This window comes from Hyaena hyaena, unplaced genomic scaffold, assembly GCF_003009895.1.
Source record: "Hyaena hyaena isolate Hyena2069 unplaced genomic scaffold, ASM300989v1 scaffold_32, whole genome shotgun sequence".
Classification (NCBI taxonomy): domain Eukaryota; kingdom Metazoa; phylum Chordata; class Mammalia; order Carnivora; family Hyaenidae; genus Hyaena; species Hyaena hyaena.
In genome coordinates, this window is record NW_024080663.1 from 5,816,705 (window position 1) to 5,836,719 (window position 20,015).

General features: G+C 40.8%; 1 protein-coding gene across 1 annotated transcript in view; it reads left to right on the forward strand.

Moving 5' to 3' along the window:
- Nucleotides 1–18,788: 18,788 nt before the first annotated feature.
- Nucleotides 18,789–20,015, forward strand: part of ARHGAP29 (Rho GTPase activating protein 29) — a 66,687-nt gene continuing 65,460 nt past the window's right edge. The window contains exon 1 of the mRNA XM_039228469.1: nucleotides 18,789–18,861. The gene's annotated coding sequence lies outside the window, so the exon portion shown is untranslated. The remainder of the gene's footprint in view (nucleotides 18,862–20,015) is intronic.

Consider the following 20,015-nt stretch of genomic DNA (forward strand, 5'->3'; position numbering starts at 1 on the left):
GAGCTTTGTACACTATGAAATGCTGTGAAAAAATACCCAAAAAGTAAATTAATACTTATTAAGCTCTTTTAATGAACCAAAAACTGTGATGGAATTACTATTATTAACTAGCTACCAATACTAATTGCAGTGGAAGCAATGGCATCCTTGAAATTGTCAATCTAAATCATCCCCTGTTAGATACAAATAAAGAGACCAGAGCATCCCTTCTACTCTGAGCAGAAACCAGTCTCCTCCCACTGAAAATGCTCACAGAACACCAGGCTTGTAAACATCCTGCCTTCTGATTTTAATGACAATATTACAATGGCAATGATGCTGCATCCTGGCCTACACCCTAGAGTAGGAGTGACAGTGACTCACTGCAACTTGTGAATATTATGAAGAAGACATACCTTAATGGCAACTTTCCGCCAGACTTGGACTTAATATTTCAATGGGGTTGGAGAAGGGAATGGTCTTGAGCCAAACTAGAACCCATTAAGCGTACTGTTATTTGATTCCCAGAACTTAAATGGTGTTAGCTTGTATGTTAGTTTGCTACAGATGCCATAACAAAGTCCCAAAGATTGGGAGGCTTAACAGAAATTTATTTTTTCACAATTCTGGAAACTAAAAGTCTAAGATCAAGGGCTTGGTGTGACTGGTTTCTTCTGAGGCTTCTTGCAGCTTGTAGGTGGCTACCTTCTCTCTGTGTCTTCTCATGGACACTTCCCTGTGTGTGTCTGTGTCCTAATCTTCTCTTCTTATAAGAATACCTGTCATCTTGGATTAGGACCCACACTAATGGTCTCATTTTTAACTTAGTACCTCTTTGGAGACCTTATCTCCAAATATAGTCACATTCTGACATGTGAGGGGTTAGGACTTAAATATGAATTTTAAAGCAACAGAATTCAGCCCATAACACTTTGTAAGATAAATCAGCGATCTACCTTGTTCTCCAGAAATTTTCCCTGTGCTCTCTATGTCCTTTATTTTTTCCTCTTCCCCATGGGCCTTCCCTGCCCCCACTACCAAAAACATCTAGCCCCTTCAGTTGCATAGCATTTCAAATACTAATTCATGAATAGAACACTGCTGTTGGAATTGGCGGCTCCATTTAACTGACTTGGTATTCAAGAAAAACATGTGTAAAGTACCAGTTCTCGGTGGAACATCTTCAAAGAGTCCTTCTAGAAGCCATTCTTCCTTGACCCACATCCTCTGTGTCTACTTATTTTAGTAGCTAAGTAACTCCAAGGTCTATATCAAGACCTCTTCTCTACCGGTCTACTCATTTCCTTAGATTCTGGTTTCTTGGTAAGTTTGTTTTGTCTTTTAGTCATTTTTCCAGAATGGAACTCTATTTTTTTTTTCTTTTGATCCTTAGTCATTACCCAGAAGGAAGTCATTAGAAGTTCGCTTAATCTTGTTCATTCCAACTAAGAGTATTTATCTTTATCTAGACACAGGAGAGATCTAAAGCATGTTTCACCTTGTAGTGCAACTCGGGCTAACTCCTAAGCACGGCAACTTACTGACTTGATGCCTTGTTTGCCACTCCATTTGTTCTCCACCCTGAATATACTAAGCTGATGGTTTCAGTGATGTTACATAACAGGTATTTCATCAGCTTTCTGGCTAGTAGCATATATGGTTATATTTGTGACCTCATATACTTTAGGGCCATGTAGCTCCCAGACAAAATTTAATTACACTGATGAGCATCCTAAACTGAATATGTCATCAAGCATAATAGGAATATCAAATCTGTCGTTGGCTAATGATATCAGTCCATCAATGATAATCAATTAATATTTTCCATGGTCTTTGAAACAGAAGTGTTTATACACATTTCCAGAGACCAACAGGAGTAAATAGAATTATCAATTCATAGAACTCTTTTTTTTCCTAAATCTTTTTCCTTCTAATTTAAGCCCCAGCTATTGAGATAGTTTCAGAGTAAAATCATTTAAATCCAGATATCTAAATGACTAGATAATAATAGTTCTTCTAAAGCTATGGAATGCAACCTCCTCTTGAATAAACTTAAAAGGACACTTTGTTGAAACAGGTTTGTAAAACTAAATATTTTTCAACTTTTACAAGCAGCCACTTCCCAATCCTCTGGCAAGCATGCCACAGGCAGCCACCCCTATATAAATATGCAGTTAGAAAGATAAACACTCATTAAAGTCCCTAGTGGTAGCATTGTTTCTCAGGGTTCAGTAATATTTGTTCAGTGGGTAGATAAAGAAAGAGATTAGCAATGTTTCCATTGGGCTTTACTCCTTCCTAAAACCAGCCAGACTTCTCCCTAGGAGAAAGGCAGTAATCCATGCATGTGTTCCAGAATATCTCAGAACAACTTTCTACTTCAAGACCAAACCAAACTCCTCACTGGGTCCATGCTAAGCCACCCATTTTTTTTTTTTTTGAAGGCCATTAATTTTAGTTACTTAATAGGTCAGACCTCCAAAATAATAGGAGTAACTTTGTAGAACAAATTTCCTATTTAAACATGTTCGTATAGCTTAAATATTTACACATGAAACAAAGAATGAGTTGGGTAGGTGCTCCAATATCATTTCATAGACTTACAGATTGTCTAAAAACGTAATCTATCAGTTGGTATAGAAAGACCTCTGGTCTTGGTTCCAGTCTAATCAGGGCAATGACTAACCATGTGATCTCTGGGAAAGCTGGAAAGCGGGGTTGGGCTTTCCTTATGGAATATGGGAGAGATGGACTAGTTGAACTCTAATATCCCCCTGACTCTGAAAATGTATAATATTCTCTTGGGAAAAACAGATCTCATCTTCCTATCTCATAAGGTTTGGGTGAGGATCGAATAACAGGATGTACTCCACAACATAATGTCATCCATGGAATAGAATGTACAGGTGAGAGGTAGCTATATTTGCTTTCTTATCTAGTCAGCATTTGGCAGAATAAATGAAAGAAAAACAATAGTAGAAAATGTTTGCCCCTCCACTTTAAAGAAGGAAGGAAATACTTTTAGATTCTAGAGTTATTTACGGCTCTTTCAGATAGAGATTGGGTGAAGTAATTAAACTTGTCATTTGTTAATATGCTGGTTTTAAGCAGCTAATGTAACGTCTTTGTCCAACAAAGCAGTATGGTTCTCCTATCAGATTAAAAATTTCAAAATGTTAACAAACTAATCTTTTCAAAAGAGAAATCTAGTATGTAGGCATATGCTATTTTCTTTAAACTTTTTCATGTGTTGGTTGATTTCAAGTACTTTTCCAGGGGCTGGGGATACAATAGTGAACAAAACAGGCACACTCCCTTCCATCAGGGAGCTTACCTTCCCACACCAGTGAGGAGAAATTAAAACTTGTAAAAATAAACTAATAACTATACTAAATTGTAGAGGGGTAAGTGCTATTGTAACATTTTTTTAAGTTTGTTTATCTTGAGAGAGAGAGAGAGAGCATGAGCAGAAGAGAAGCAGAGAGAGAGAGGGAAAGAGAGAATCCCAAGCAGGCTCTACACTGTCAGTACAGAACCTGACATGGGGCATGAACTCACTCACTGTGAGATCATGACCTGAGCGGAAACCAATAGTCAATGATTAACTGACACTTAATCAACTGAGCCACCCAGGTGCCCCACCGCCATGGCAATGTTTAAAACAGGGTAAGAAAGATGAGGAGTATCAAAGAGGAGACATACTGTTTTCTATAGAGTGATCAGGGAATATGTCAATGATGTGGCACAACAGTAGAGGCTGGGAGAGAACAGAGAGGAAGTCATGTAGATACATTCCACGTACAGGGAGCAGCAAAGGCAAAAGCTCTATGCAAGAGGGACTTTGGCGGTATCTAGCAAACAGCAAGAAACCCAGAGTGGAAGAGGAAGAATGAGAGGAATGATTATCCATTATCTCTTTCAAGGAAAGAATGATCAAACTTATCTTCATCTTAATCACGGGAATCTACTCCCAAAGCCATGCGCAAACTGTATGTTAGCTAACCTGACAATAAATGATATTTATATTTAAAAAAACTTATATTCATCTTAACATCAGCTTTCATTAAGTCCAGCAGAAACTCTTTATTGAACTTTTGTTCTGTGCCTCAGTTTTTCATTTGTAAAATGGGGATGATAATAGTACCTCATAAGGTTGTTGTGAGAAGGAAAGGACTTACTAAATATAAAGAATAATTAAGACAGCATCTACCACCAAGTAGACCATGGAGGACTAGTTTTATCATCATCATCATCTCTTTATTCACAATATTGTCAATAATTCAATTTTTGAGACCAATGGTATTATTTTGTGCCAACCACGAATTGTTGGGAGAGTTTCTTTATACGTGTTCTGAGGACATTAGGTAGGGTCATGGTATGTGGTGACTCAAGCACAGAGGTTCATCTCATCAAATGTCTTACAGAGACCTTAACATGAAAAAGAACTGAGGTTTGAAATTTAAAATGTTAATTTAGACATAAAATGAATATGATACATCTGTGTACTCACTTGAGTTTTTCTTTCTTTCTTTTTTTCCCAGTCAACCATAGTTTCCTCTCCTTGTGACAACACAGAATTTTTGGATGTTTGCAATCTCTTTCACATTCATTTCCAGCATGTGGTCTGAATTGATTCCTTGTTTCTCAATTACAACCATCATGGAATCAAGATTAATAACCTGCTTGGTGAGTTTTGTACACTTTGGAATCTGGAGCCTTTGTACTCACTGTGGCCTGTCGGGCTCTCTGTGGTTCTTTCTAAATGCTCCTGCAGCAAGGGTCAAGGACAATAGCAAAGAAGGGTAACATACCTGCCTTGGGGCCACCGCTACCAGCTTCCATGATTTCTTCTCTTCTTCCAGGCATTTTAATCATGGATGAGGGGAGTCTGGAAGTGGATTTAAAGTTCATTAATATAACCCCTGTGCTTAGAACAATGCCTGGCATATTGACATATTGGATGAACTCACTAAGTATTTGTGGAATAAAGAAACATAGGATAGGGCTGGTGGACCATGCTGCACTCTCCTAAACAGACCATCACCGAAGCATGACCAAGAAGTATAACAGCTGTTTATTGAACTCTTTTGTGGGGGATGGACTCTCATCTCCACTGGCCACATGGAGTATCCATCTTCATTATCAGGCCCTTCAACTTAGGGCAAATGGTACCTGGAATAGGCTTTACTTTTAGTGGCCATTGCAGTTGATTTCACTAGTTCCAACAGGTTAAGCAGAACTTATGGCAGAAAAAAAAAAAAAAGGAAAAAGCCTCTTGGAAGGATTTTTATTCTTGGGATGACTGATCATTCACTCAACATTCTTCCAGAAAATACTTAGTAGGGGCCCTTTCTGTATTGGACAGAGGCCAAGGTAACATAATACTGTAGGCCTTCATACTCTAATTAGTATAAATAAACAATCAAGTAGTTCATGAGAATCATAAGTGGCACAAAAATAGAATTCTATGTATCATGTAATGTCAAGTTGGATGATTGATTTTCAGTGAGAACAGGAAAGCTTCAGAACAGAAGTGGTAGTCTCTTTATCATGGAACGAATGAAGAACATTTTAATGGACATAGTGGTTATGTGTTATTAACAAATATAATTATAAAACAGAAATACTACACCATCTGTGAAAAGTTCCATTATTAATCCAACATCCAATATGTCTCTGACTTTTTGTCTGTGACTCTTTGTGCTTCAAAGCTGTGATTCTGCCCCACCATAATGTTTCTTTAACCAAGAAACATTTAGAGGTAAAAAAAAAAACACCTCGGCTTACAAGGCCATGTTCTGGGACACTGTTGTAGGATTTGGTGGAGGTATTGCCCTTTATTCCTTCTTTTATTTACCAAACACATAGCCGTCTGTCCCAGATTGCAGATTTTTGATGCTCATTCTTTCTTAGTTAAAAATTGTATTTATTGCTGAAATGAATTACCATCTTTCTCTGAGAATGCTTTCAAATATCATATTTCTCCAGACCAATGAGGAAATGTGGAGACGATGGCAGGTGTTTATTGTATTTTGAAAAAGATTTAAAGGGAGGATGAGATTGAGGGATTTTTTTTCAAAGTCCCTTCCTATAATTTTGCCCATTTATTTACCTAGTATTCAGGTGCCTGTTATATCTCAGCATAGATGACAGGAAGGGTATTCCCCATAAGATGTTAGGTGTTACTAATTTACACTCTATTCAATAGAAACTCTGTACTTTTTTCATATATGATGTGTGATCCAACATCTAGATAAAGTCTTTAGTTTTGGTTGTTGTTTCTTCTACAGCGTTGATGAGTCCCTCTCACTCAGGGGGCATCTAACAGTAAGAAGCAAGGAACATAATCAGGGGGACATACATTCAGCTAGTATTTAGTGAGCAACTTCTCTGAGCCAGGTACTATATATAAATTTTAATGTTTTGAATAGTTTATTTCCTGACCATGACAATCAGTTGAAGATAGAAGAGCGTGGGGTCAGTTTTAAAGTTGAGCACAAAATGTATTTTTGTTCTGAAGGAGAGAAAGAGGGTGTGGGAAGAAGGCGGACAAAGCAAGTTGAAGACCAGAGTCCCAACTGGGAGAAATTCAGTGCCCACCAAAGGAATGTCCACTTAAACAAGAACAGAGGACCAGCTACCTGCTGCAGGATGCAAAAGGTGTCTTGTGCCTAAGGTTCGCTCCGCCTGTCGTGCCGCAAGCTGCACCAGGTGGCCAACACGTCCTGCATGTTGGGGACAGACTGCCTCCTGGGGCCCAGCTGACAACCCAGCGCCCAGCGCGCCGGAGCTGGCAGCCGCCCCCACCTGCGGCGGGGCGCCAGAGCCCCGCCCCCCGGGCCGCGGGCCAATGGGCTGGACTCCAGGAGGCGGGCCGCGGCTGGGCGGGAGGCGCGAGGCCTGGGGGCGGGGCGAGCCGGGCAGCGCGGTGGTGGCCGTAGCTGCTGGGGCTGCGGCGGCGGCGGCGGCGGCGGCGGCGGCGGCGGCGGTGGCTTGGCCCGGCGTCCGCGGGCCGTGGGGGATGGGGGCGGCGAGCTCCAGCCCTCGGCGGAGGCGGCGGCGGCCGTGAGTGTTGGGCGGGCGTCCGCGTCCGGGACGCGGGATGGAGCGCCACGGTGAGTGTGGGGCGGCGGTGCTTGCTCCGGCTGCGGAGGCCGGGGCTCCGGGCTGGGGGTCGTCTGTCGTGCTGCCCGCCAGTTGCCGTCCAGGGTGTGGGCGGCCCCGAGCTGAGGCGGCTGAGCGCTGCGCGGGAGGCCCGGCGCGTGTCCTCGGTGCTCCTGTCCTCCCGGAGGGGTCCGACGGGGCGAACGGGGCGCGGCAGGAGCGGAGGAACCGCGAAGGGCGCGAGCAGTCGCTGCACTGGCACTTCGGACCCCGGATGGGTGTCCTGAATTAGGCGATTCCGCATGGCCGCGGGGCAGAGGCTCGCCGGGCCGACTTTCACCCCATTCCTGGTGCCCCTGAGCGTCCTGCAGCCCCTCTTCGTTTTCTGGCCACACGCCCTCATCGCTTCCGTGCGCAATTCAGGGGTTCCTTTATCTTTACCCCGTTGGGACTGCACTGGGACTTCACATTCGTCTTCGACACTTGGGATCTTTTGGCAGTTTGATGGCATTTGCTGAAATTTCAGTCTGACAAATGGAAACGATGAGATAAAATAACAGACATCTCGTATTCTATATCTACCGTTTCTTATCACACTTCACCTAACGTAGGCCCAGGCTGTTTATTATTTGGGGAGGCGGAGGAAGAACGGCAGGTAGAAAAACACTCTCCCTTTCTAACTTGAGTGCCCTACTCGTGCGTATCTGTCACTCTCTCCACACCACTCCCCTCCACTCTCCCTTCTCCCCACTCGTCTCTTTTCCCTCAATAACTGTCCCTTCACCATCACCTCCTCCATCCACCTTTTCCCAAGCCTTGGCTCTAGGACAAGTCCGGTGCTCTGCAAAATGGAATTGACAGGCGGGGGCTTGCAGCTAATAGAACGTATCCCCGTGAGTTTGTTTCCCTCGATGTCCCAGGACCCTGTGATCAATACTTGGTGCCTGGGGGCGGCGTTCCTTTGACCTGAAGAGTAGCCAGACACCTTCCTTGTCTTTGAACCCCTCTGACATGTCCAGGGTCTATCTCGCTTTTTCACTACCGCACCTCTTTACAGACAAGGGTGAGGTGTTTTTTGTTTTTGTTTTGACCACTGTTTTCACTACTACCCCTCCAAACATTGGGTTTTTAAAAAAAGAATTTTTTTTTTGACGTTCCTCTGTCTTCTAATGTTGAATCTTTTGGGAGTGTGTGTGGTTTTGTGTTTTTGTTTTTGTTTTTAATTAATTTATCTTTTGGGACTGTGAAGAAGTGTTTTGTGAAAGTTTCAAGACCGCGATGGAGCTAAAATTGCCAAGGAGCTTTTTGTTCCTCATCTCTCGTCCTTTCCTCTTCCTTTATGGGAATTAGCTTTCCCTCTTTATTCAATTTGGGGAAGGATACCCCTTGGGTATCTTCTTCAAGAAAAAGAATTCACCAGTAAAGGAGTCAGAACAAATTATGAGAATCTTGGAGACTTAGATTCCTTTCTTCAGAGGTGTCTTTAGGCAGTTTGCCAGAAATACGTAATTAGAAATGCTTCCTGATTGTAGGAAGGTGCAAGTGAGGAGCCTTGAGCTTAACTTCTACTAGCTTTATGGTACAAATAGCTCTGGTCTCCCAATTCTGAGAAGGGTTTGAGAGTGAACTTGAAGGAAAGTTAAGGTAGTCCTGGGTAGAAAATGTTTCAGTCCCCAAGTTGGTAGGAAATAGAACTTTGGCTGAGATGAAGAAAGCACTGTTCAGCACATCTGTGGTGGCTGGTCAATTCCCACCCTGCCCACCTGCCTAAAATAGAACATCCACCTAAATTATGGGAGCCTTCACTTCTCAGCTGTAGAAGCCCTTGACCTAGGAATGTGAGCTTCTACAAGTACTGCTGTTGGTCCCAGGAGTGAGCACTATGTTGAACAAAGCTCATACCCAGAAGCCTCCCCCCCCCAAGGATTTGCATTCCTGTGCTATCGGTGATTCATTCAGTATTCACCCAGAAACTTTAGTTTCATCCCACTCTGTTAGAGTCCTGTGGATCCTTTCAGTCTACTGGGTAGAAGTAGGTAATTTCAAATAAACAGGGCCCAAGGCATAATATATATTGGGTTACCCAAGAAAGTATATTGAATGTCCTATAGGAAAATAGAAGAATGATTTGTTTTCAGTGGCTTCTTGGAAGAAATGACGTTTTGTGTGAGAGTGAAATTAAGAGAATGATTTTAATAAGCACAGGCAGAAAGGCTCTTCTGAAGAGAATTGCTGGTTATCTCTATGCTTACCAGGATGCCACGGATTCTGCCATTTACTTACTTACTTACTTACTATTTTAGAGAGAGAAAGCATGAGCAGGGGAGAGGGGCAGAGGAAGAGACAGAGAGAGAGAGAGAGAGAGAGAGAGAGAGAGAATCTCAAGCAGGACCCACGTTTAGCACAGAGCCCAATGTGGAGCTCAAGACCACAACCCTGGGATCATAACCTGAGCTGAAATTAAGAGCTGGATGCTCACCTGACTGAGTCACCCAAGCACCCCCAATACATACGTAAGGACACATTCATGTGTAAAGAGGCAAGGAGGTTTAAAATGGGAGTAAGGAACTAGAATTTATGCTTTATCTTTATCATTACTCTGATTAAGCAAAAGAGCCATTTGATTATACTGCCTCCCTAGATAAGAATTTTTCTTAGAAAATGTTTCATATTTGTCATTGAGAAAGTTTTCAAGTACCATAGTCTTCCATCCTAAGGAAGAAGAAGGAAAATATTTTGAAAAGTGTTAAGGAAGGGAGTGAGTTGAGTTTGAGGGACTATTCAAAAGTAGCATTCTAAAATTTTATAATTTATGTATCTGATACTCCCATTGAGCACTAGTATGCTATTAGGTTTTTATACACTTTGAGTGAGTTTTGACAAATGTGTACACCATGTATTCACCTCCATAATCTAGATACTAGAATATTTCCATCACTCCAAAAAGTGATGAGCACCCTCATGCTCATTTGGAACTCCCTCCCATTCCCCCATCACACCACAACCTCTGTCCCAGGCATCAGATGATTAGGTTCATCTTTTCTAGACCTCATGTAAATGGCACTGTACAGTATATATTCTTTTGTGCCTTCTTTCATTTTGTATACTTTTGAGATTCATCCATGGTTTTGGTTGTATCATGGGTAGCTATTGTTAAGTAGTATTCCCTTGTAAGGCTGTAACACAATTTGTTTATTCATTCATCTGTTGATGGACATTTGATTTTTCTACAGTTTTTTACTCTCATGAGGAAAGTTGCTATGTACATTTGTGTACAAGTTGTTGGATGAATGTATGTTTTCATTTCTGTTGAGTTGTATGGTAAATGTATGTGTAACTGCATAAGAAACTGCCAGCCTGTTTTCCAAAGTGGTACCTTATGTAGCAGCAAAGTGTGAGAGTTTTAGTTGTTCTACATTCTACCCCAAATTTGGTATTTCAGTCTAAAATAAAGAATTTTAGTAGATATTTAGTGGTATCTCACTGTGGTTTAAATTTGCATTTCCGTGGTACTAATGATGTTGAACACTATTTCATGTGCTTATTGCCCATTTGTGTATCACTTTTTGCAGTTTCTGTCTAAATATTTTACTCATTAATTTATTGGGTTGTTTCTTATTGAGTTGTAACAGTTCTTGATATAATTTGGATATAATTCTTTTGTCATATATTTTTCCCAGTTTGTGGCTTGTCTTACATTTCTTAAGTTGCTTTTCAAAGACCAGAAGTTTTAATTTTCATGAAGTCCAATTTACCAATGTTTTCTTTTGTGGTTCTTGCTTTTTGTGTCTGTTTGATAGATTGTTCTCTAGGTTTTCTCTCATGTTTTCTTTAACAGAGGGATCCTCAATCATTTTCTGAAAGGACTAGATTATAAATATTTTAGGCTTATAGACAATAGCACCTCAACTATTCAACTCTTGTTATAGCTCAAAAGCATTTATTGACAATACATAAACAATAGGAATGGATGTCTTCCCCCAAAACTTTTATTTATAAAAACAGGCAGGGGCGCCTAGGTGGCTCAGTCGGTTAAACGTCCAACTTCGGCTCAGGTCATGATCTCATGGTTTGTGGGTTCGAGCCCCACATTGGGCTCTGTGCTGACTGCCAGCTCAGAGCCTGGAGGCTGTTTCAGATTCTGTATCTCCCTCTTTCTCTGACCCTCCCCTGCTCACGTGCTCGCGCTCTCTCTCTCTCTCTCAGAAATACATAAAACATTAAAAAAACAAAAAACCAGGCAGCCGCCTGCCCCTTTTGAATATTGAACTTTAAAGGCCATATGTTTAGGCCTATGATACATGTTGAGTTTAATATAAGGTGTGCAGTAAAGTAAGGGTCTAGGATCATTTGTTTTTCATATGGAGATCAAATTATGTCAGCACCATTTATTGAAAAGACTATCTTTTCCTCATTGAATTCCTTTGACACCTCTTGAAAATCATTTGACTGTATATATGTGGTTCTATTTCTGGACTCTATTCTGTTGGTCTGTCTTATATCAGTGTAGTGATCTCTTGCCTACTGTAGGTCTATAGTTAAGTCTTGAAATTAGGCAGTATAAGTCCTCAAACTTGCTCTTTTTCAAAATTGTTTTGGCTGTTCCAGTTCTTTTATTTATTTATTTATTTATTTATTTATTTATTTATTTATTTTTTAATGTTTTTATTTATTTCTAGGAGAGAGAGAGAGAGACAGCATGAGCAGGGGAGGGTCAGAGAAAGAGGGAGTCACAGACTGAAACAGGCTCCAGGCTCTGAGCTGGCAGTCAGCACAGAGCCCGACGCGGGGCCCGAACCCACGAACCGCGAGATCATGACCTAAGTGAAAGTCGGACACTTAACCGACTAAGCCACACAGGCGCCCCCCAGTTCTTTTATTTTTATACATTTGAGACTCAGCCTGTCAATTTCTACAAAAAGAAAAAAAAAACAGGGAGAATATTGTTTGGGATTGCTTGAAACTATATGTCAATTTAAGAGAAATTAAAGTCTTACCAGTAGTGAGCTTTCCAATCCATGAACATGGTATACTTGTTGATTTAATTTCTTGTTAAAGAAATTTCTTGTAATTTAACTTGTTTCTTTAATTTCTTGTATTAGAATTTGGTAGTTTTAAATTTAGGATCCTGCATGCATTTTGTTAAATATGTTCCTTAAAAATCTTGTTTTTTGATGTTATTGTAAATGGTATTAGTTTCTAAAATTTTATTGTCCAATTGTTTGTTGCTAGTATATAGAAGTAAAATTGATTAGAGTATATTGACTTTATATTTTATGACCTTATAATATTCATTTTTAGGTGTAGTAGTTTTTTTATAGGTTCCTTAGGATTTTCTAGGTACACAAACATGTCAATGTAGAATAAAGTGTTTTACTTTTTCCTTTTCAATCTCAATGTGTTTTCTTCTTCTTTTTTTTAATGTTTATTTTTTAGAGAGAAAGAGACATAGCACAAGCAGGGGAGGGGCAGAGAGAGAGAGAGGGACAGAGGATCCAAAGCAGTTTCTGTGCTGACAGTAGAGAGCCCAAAGCGGGGCTTGAACTCACATCCAGGAGATCATGAACTGAGCCACCCAGGGACCCTTCAATATATTTTGTTTGTCTTGTTATAGTGTACTGGCTAAGACCTTAAGTAACAATATTAAATCCTTATCTTAAGCAGAAAACATGGTCCTTCATCATTAACTATGATGTTAGCTATAGATTTTTTGTAGATGCCTTTTTTCAAGTTGAAAAAATCATTTTCTATTCTTTGCTGACTGCTTTAATCATGAATAGATGTAGAATTTTGTCAGATGGTTTTTCTCTATTCAATATTAAAATAAGCTTATATTCATGGGACAAACCCTTTTTGATAATAAGGTATTATTATCCTTTTACATATATTGTTGGATTTGACTTGCTAATCCTCTGTTAAAAAATTTGGCCTAAAGTTTTCTTGTAATGTCTTTGATTTTGTTATCAGAATAATGTTGAGCTCATAAAATGAGTTAAGAAATGTTCCTAGCTCCTCTATTTTCTGAGGGTTTTTGTAGGGTTATTTTATCTGGTTCAATAGACTTCATCATTGAGGCCATCTGGGTCTGCAGTTTTCTTTGTGAGACATTTGAAATTATGAATTCAATTTCTTTAACACATAAGGCTATTCAGATTTTCTATTTCTTGTGTTAGGTTTGGTCATTTGTGTCTTTCTAGGAATTTCCCCATTTCATCTGAGTTGTTGAACTGGCAACTTGTTTGTAACATTCCTGTTATTCTTTTAATATTTGTATTGTCTATATTGGTGTTTCTTCTTTCACTCATGATATTAATAATTTGCATTTTCTCCCTTTATTTTTTAACCAGTCTAGCTAGACATTTATCTGTTTAATAGATCTTTTCAGAGGCGCCTGGGTGGCTTAGTTGGTTAAGCGTCTGACTTTTTGCTTAGGTCATGATCTCGCGGTTCGTGGGTTCGAGCCCCGCGTCGGGCTCTGTGCTGACTGCCAGCTCAGAGCCTGGAGCCTGTTTCAGAGTTTGTGACTCCCTCTCTCTCTGACCCTCCCCTGCTCATGCTGTCTCTCTCTCTCTCTCCTAGAAATAAATAAAACAGTAAAAAAAATAGATCTTTTCAAAGAAGTAGTTTTTAGTTACATTGGTTTTTCTTTTTCGTTTGTTTTCTATGTCATTGATTTCCACTCTTTCCATTATTTCTTTTCTCTTACTTAGTGTTTAATTTGCTCTTCATTTTCTAGCTTCCTAGAGTGGAACATTGATTTTTAAGTGGATCATTGATTTTTAAAACTTTCTTTTTAAAAGCATCTAAAACTGCATATTTATCTAACTGTTGCTTTTACTGTGTAACTTACACATTTTGAAATGCTGTTTCATTTTCATTCAGTTCAAAATACTATTATTTAAAGGTGTATTTTATAATTTCCAAGTATTTGGGGGATTTCCAATTATTTTACTGTTATTCTGAATTTAATTTTGTTTGGGTCAGAGAACATATACTATGTTTCCTTTTTCTTTTTAAGTTTATTTATTTATTTTTGAAAGAGAGAAAAAGGCAGAGAGAGAGGGAGACAGAGAATCAATCCCAAGCAAACCCTGTAGTGACAGTGCAAACTCACAGACTGTTGAGATTATGACCTGAGCCAAAACCAAGAGTTAGATGCTTAACTGACTGAGCCACCTGGGGGCCCCTACACTATATGTTTTTGTTTCCTCTTAAATTTATTGGGACTTGTTGAATGGCCCACATATGGTCTATTTTAGTGAATAGTTCATGTACATTTGATTACAACGTGTACTCTGCTATTGTTGGGTGGAGTTTTATATAAATATAAATATCTGTCAGGTCAAGTTGGTTGTTAGTATTGTTCAAATTTTCTATATCATTACAGATTTTCTGTTAATTGTTTATCAGTTAATGAGAGGGGATTTAAATCTTAACTATCATTGTGATTAGTCTATTTTTCTTTTCATTTCTGTCAGTATTTGTCTCATATATTCTGGAGATTTTTTTTAGGTGCAAACATTTGTAGGATTGTCTTTATGATGAATTGAGTCATTTATCATTATGATACTCTATCCCTGGAAAATCTCCTTGTCTGATGTAATAGAGTAACTTCTGCTTTTTTATGATTTGTATTTTAATGGTATATCTATTCCTTTTGTTTTGCTTTCAATCTATCTCAGTTGTTATATTTCAAGTCTGTTTCTTATAGGCAGTATGTAATTAGGTTTTACTTTTCAATTTGATAATCTCTGCCTTTTTATGGGGGTGTTTAGAGTATTTATATTTAGTGTAATTATTGATATAATTGGGTTTAGGTCTGTCCTCTTGCTGTTTCTTTTTAATTTGTCTCATTTGTTTTTTCTCTCTTTTTATTCTTGTTCTGCCTTCTTTTGGATTAATTCCTTAAAATTCCATTTTTGTCTTCTATTGGCTTCCTAAATATATCTCTGAAGACTTAAATAAACCTTTTTGTTTCCCTGTTACAATTTTATTATCATATACCTTTAAATGATACTATACTACTTTACATATAATATAAGAACCTTATTGTATAGTTTCATTTCCCTCCTTTCTTACTTTGTGTTACTATTGTACATTTTACTTCTGCATGTCCTGAATGCCATGACACATTGTTATTACTTTTGTTTTAAATATTAATTTTTTTAATTTACAAAATGAGGCTTGTTTTAAAGCTTTTTTGGGGGGGTGAATCTAGAATACCATTTTTGGGGGTCTGGGTTAGGTATGCTTCTAACACTTGCCCTTTTGGGACCTATTCTTCAGTGTTCATCAGGTCTCTCAGTACTGGCTGGTGAAAACTCAGAGCTCAGTGGGAACCCTGGGAATTGTTCACTTACAGCTCCCTGGTAATTTTTTGCCTATCCTTGTGGGGTTTCACGCATACAGATGGAACTTTGTATTCAGCAAGAGGCTTCAGCAAGAGTTGCCTATGCAAATTTCTGGAGCTCTTCTTTTGCCTACCTCCTTCCTTTTTTGTACTCTGTCCTAATGATCCCAGCTGCCCCAGACTGCTCTGCTTGTCTTTCCATTTCCTGTGCCATGGTCTAGGATGTGTCTCCAGGCAGAATATTGCAGCAGTTGAAGGTCTACCTCATTTGTTTGTGACCCCATATCTCAAGGATCAGAGTTTTATGCTGTCTGTAGTCCAGCTCTGAAAAGGATATAGTGGAAGGACAAGTCTGGTTTCATTTATTCTTGTGCTTGATATATCTAAAAATTTAAGTCTTTTTTAACTTAGAGATTTTCTTTCCATCTTTTTCCTTGACCCACAGTCTAGATTTTGCTGGGTGAATCCTGTGATATAATTTAACATGTTCCTCTGTTTTCTAAATTGCTTATAAAGTAGTAATTAGGCCTGTAGCAAAGTTTTTCCACCTTGACATTATTTCTCAAACTTGACACTATTTGAACCTGACAATTCTCTTAGGAGTGGGTATATAATGGTTGGGGGGTACGCTCCTGTGCAAGTAGGATGGTTAGCAGCATCCTCGTTCTCTACCCACTAGATGTCAGTACAACCCCCTCCCCAGTTGTGACAACCAAAAATGTCTTCAGACATTGTAAAATGTTTTTAGACCCATGTTCTGGTATGAAAAGTAGGCTACGTAAAGTACAGAAATAACTTCAGGAATACAAAGACAGATATGTAGCAAAAATAACAATGATGACTATGTTAACCCTGCAGAGGACACATGAAAAAGATTTTAACAGTATGCAAGTTGAGACTTTATAGAATGGCTGACTCAAGAGCAGATTATAGAGGATATGAGTTTCTCTTTCAGAAGGAAAAAGCACTAGAGACAATAATAATGTAAACTGGCAAAAACACAAGTGGTTTATTCTCAGTTATGTATCTTCCATGTTTCTTCTGCAACTCGTTACACATTTTAAGATGTTGGACTTCTACAATAGATATAAGATGACTTTCCTTTTTCTTTCTTTTTGTCCCCGCACTTTAGAATTCATTAAATCAAGAATTTTGAACTTACAAAAAGATATTATTTGTGTGATATAAAATTACCTAAAACAAAATGCAAACTGGGGGAATTAATAAAATAACCCTTTTGATTTTAAGGTGAACCAGCATTTTTACAAATGTTTCCAAATGTTTTTATCCTTACTAAGGAATAAGAGTGAAGAAGATGACAGATAATTCATGTATTTTTAAAAAGATGTAAAAGGAGGATTAGGATTGAGAGACTTCTCAAAATTTCCCTTAAATAACCTTACTTATAATTTAACTGTCTAATATTCATTGAAGACTCACTTTTCACCCTGGGTTCTTATATTTATCTTTTTCATGTAACAACATAGAGGCCTAATTGGCATCACTTTCCTAGAACTGTGAGAGGTGGCCCTCATCCCTTTATCAGTTGGTAGTTTGTCAATTTTTCTATCACCTTTTTAAAAAATCTCTTTTCTTCTTTATTCTGTCTCCATCTAAATTCTTCCTTTGCCTCCACTTGTCTCTGCACCTTTCTCTGTTTTCTTTTCCTCTCTGCCTTTCTCTCCTCTTCACAGTTGTTTTTCACCTTCTCCATCTTTGTCTCTCTTCACTTTTTCCCTCCCTCCCTTCTGTGTGCTCCTTACTGTTTTTGTCATACCTCCAACTCCTCCTCACACACCCTTTTCCCCAACAGGATCTTATTCATGACATTGGCAGTGAGGAAACCTCCTTATTAAGGGTAATAGTGGATAAGACAGCACAGAGTAATAATATAGTTTAAAATAGATGTAAGGAGATGTTTGAGGTTGCATGGGTACCTCACATTTCTTCCCCTAAGTCTTATGATTTAATCAGTGTTGCACTGCTCCAATCCCCTTTTGGCTTGGGGACTCGGCCTCTCCTCTTACTAGCTGTTTCTCTTAGGGCATCATCAGTTTCTGTGATGAGAGTCCATGGTGCGGTTTTCTTTTGAAGTGTGGTTATAAGGACAGTTTGGTTTTGAAGCTTCCTGAGTATCCCTGGCATGTCCTTAGTACTGCTGTGTCTGGGGTCTTAAGGGGTACATTTGTATAGGTTGAGTCTGAAAAATCCAGTGCACAGCTAAAGAAACGAAGGAACTGAGCGTTTTCATATTTATCTTTTCCAGGTAGCATCTGAGGGGCCACATTTGCTTTATTTCCCCAACATTGTTTTCTCCAGTAGGAGTTCAAAGATGCACCACTTTTCTTTGTCCATGAGTATTTTCTCCTTCTCTCACTACTTCATTTGTTGGCTCTATCATGCTCACTTCTTTTTTCTAAGTAGGTAGTCTCTCTTCCTCCACTCTTTTATTTATCATTCTTATTTTCTCACCACCTTTTCTGCCTTCCTTTGTTTTTCCTCACCCTATGTCTGCACCCCCATTTTCTTTCTACTTTTCCTCCTTACACCCTCCTGTGTCTTTCCCTGCTTTCTTACATGGTGATATTTTTTCTGTCTTCACCACTACCCACAGCCACCTGCGCCATGTGCCTTGTGTTTCTCCATCAGTTCTTTCTAAATGTTCCAGCACTGAGACAAAGGACATTGCTTGTTCCAGTGTGTAGTAGGATATGGAAGCTTACCTGCTTTGGGCCCTTGATGCTTACTGTAATTATTCCTTCTTCCTCTGACATTTTTTTCTCATTCTGAGTGAATTTTGAGATTGTAGTTTAAGAAAGTAATAGAAGTCTAAGTGGAAAATATTTTCCTCCTTAGAGGGGACTTGGATCAGGCCTATGTTACACTTTACCTGTATGGAGCCCTGTTTTTGTTTTTTTCTTAAATGCTTTGGAGAGGTAAGAAGACGTACCTTAAAAGAAATGTAGATTGCTCCTCTGATAAACTCCTTTTAACCAGATCTAGTAATCAGGTGATTTGTGCCTGAGGTTCGCCTGTCGTGCTGCAAGCCGCACAGGGTGGCTAACACGTCCTGCAGTGTTGGGGACAGACTGCCGGCTGGGGCGCAGCTGACAGCCCGCACCCCGCGTGCTTGAGCTGGCAGCCGCCCCCCACCTGCTGCGGGGCGCCGGAGCCCCGCCCCCCGGGCCGCGGGCCAATGGGCTGGACTCCAGGGGGCGGGCCGCGGCCGGGCGGGAGGCGCGAGGCCTGGGGGCGGGGCAGCGCGGTGGTGGCCGTAGCTGCTGGGGCGGCGGCGGCGGCGGCTTGGCCGGGAGTCCGCGGGCCGTGGGGGATGGGGGCGGCGAGCTCCAGCCCTCGGCGGAGGCGGCGGCGGCGGCCGTGAGTGTTGGGCGGGCGTCCGCGTCCGGGACGCGGGATGGAGCGCCACGGTGAGTGTGGGGCGGCGGCGGCCGGGGCTCCGGGCTGAGGGTCGTCCGCGGTGCTGCTGGTCAGTTGCCGTCCAGGATGTGGGCGGCCCACGCGGCTGCCCGGAGCTGAGGCGGCTGAGCGCTGCGCGGGAGACCGGGCGCATGTCCTCCGTGCTCCTGTCCTCCCGGAGGGGTCCAACGGGGCGAACGGGGCGCCGGGCGCGGCAGGAGCGTTGGTCCAGAGCAGAGGACGATTAAAATTAAAGCAGACACATAGCCCGTCCCACCGTGCACGTACTGTTAAGAGTGCTCCACATTTTAACTTCTTTAAGCTCGCGACAGGTCCGTGATTGTTTAAGTCATTTTTTTATGCGGAGAAAATGAGCTTAACCTGCTGGAGCACACAGGCTAGTAATTATCAGAGTGTGGGTTTAAACCCAACTGCTCTAGAGTATGTACTCTTGACCGCTAAGAGTCTGGTCTTGGCTCTGACCCGGCCTGCTCCCACCTGTCCTGACAGCAGTCCTCACTTCAGCTGGGTCCCATTCCCGAGACATTTTAGGATTTCCGTGGTGCATTGTTCTCGTCTTGGTGTTTTGGGCTGAGGAGGGCTCTGTCCTTCTGAGGCCTCAGTATCAATGATTTTTCCCAATTCCGTTGTTTTGGGCTTGACTGTCGCTTTGGGCGTGACTTGTTTTATTCTTGGTGGGTGAGCTAAAGAGCCCTAGTGACTGACGGACGAGCCTTGTGTCTCCGTGTTAATCTTTTTCTACCCTCCTTCTCAAGAAGGAATTGGCCTCACACCATTTGGGAGGGCAGGACTGTTAGCTGCTAAAGGCAGGAGCTGAGCACCCCTTCCCCTGTCTCCAGCCGTCTCCGTGAAGGCGTCTCTTGTCCGTCGCTATCCATGTCCGCTGCCCTTTTTAGTTGCTCCATTTCCCCGCTCTGTATTTAAATATGACGATGGGGAGCGGGCTCTTTGGCATTGAGTAGTTTTGGCTGGTCAAGAGAGAGCCATGCCTGCCAGGAATGCTAGACATTCTGGAGGCGTGGGAGGTTGGGCAGCTTCCTCTTTTTTAAACGTGCTAGGTTCTAACTGCACAGGAATGAAGTATATGTGTATTGCATGCCTTTCTTTAGAAATTACAGTTATTTGCATATTAATGATGAAACCT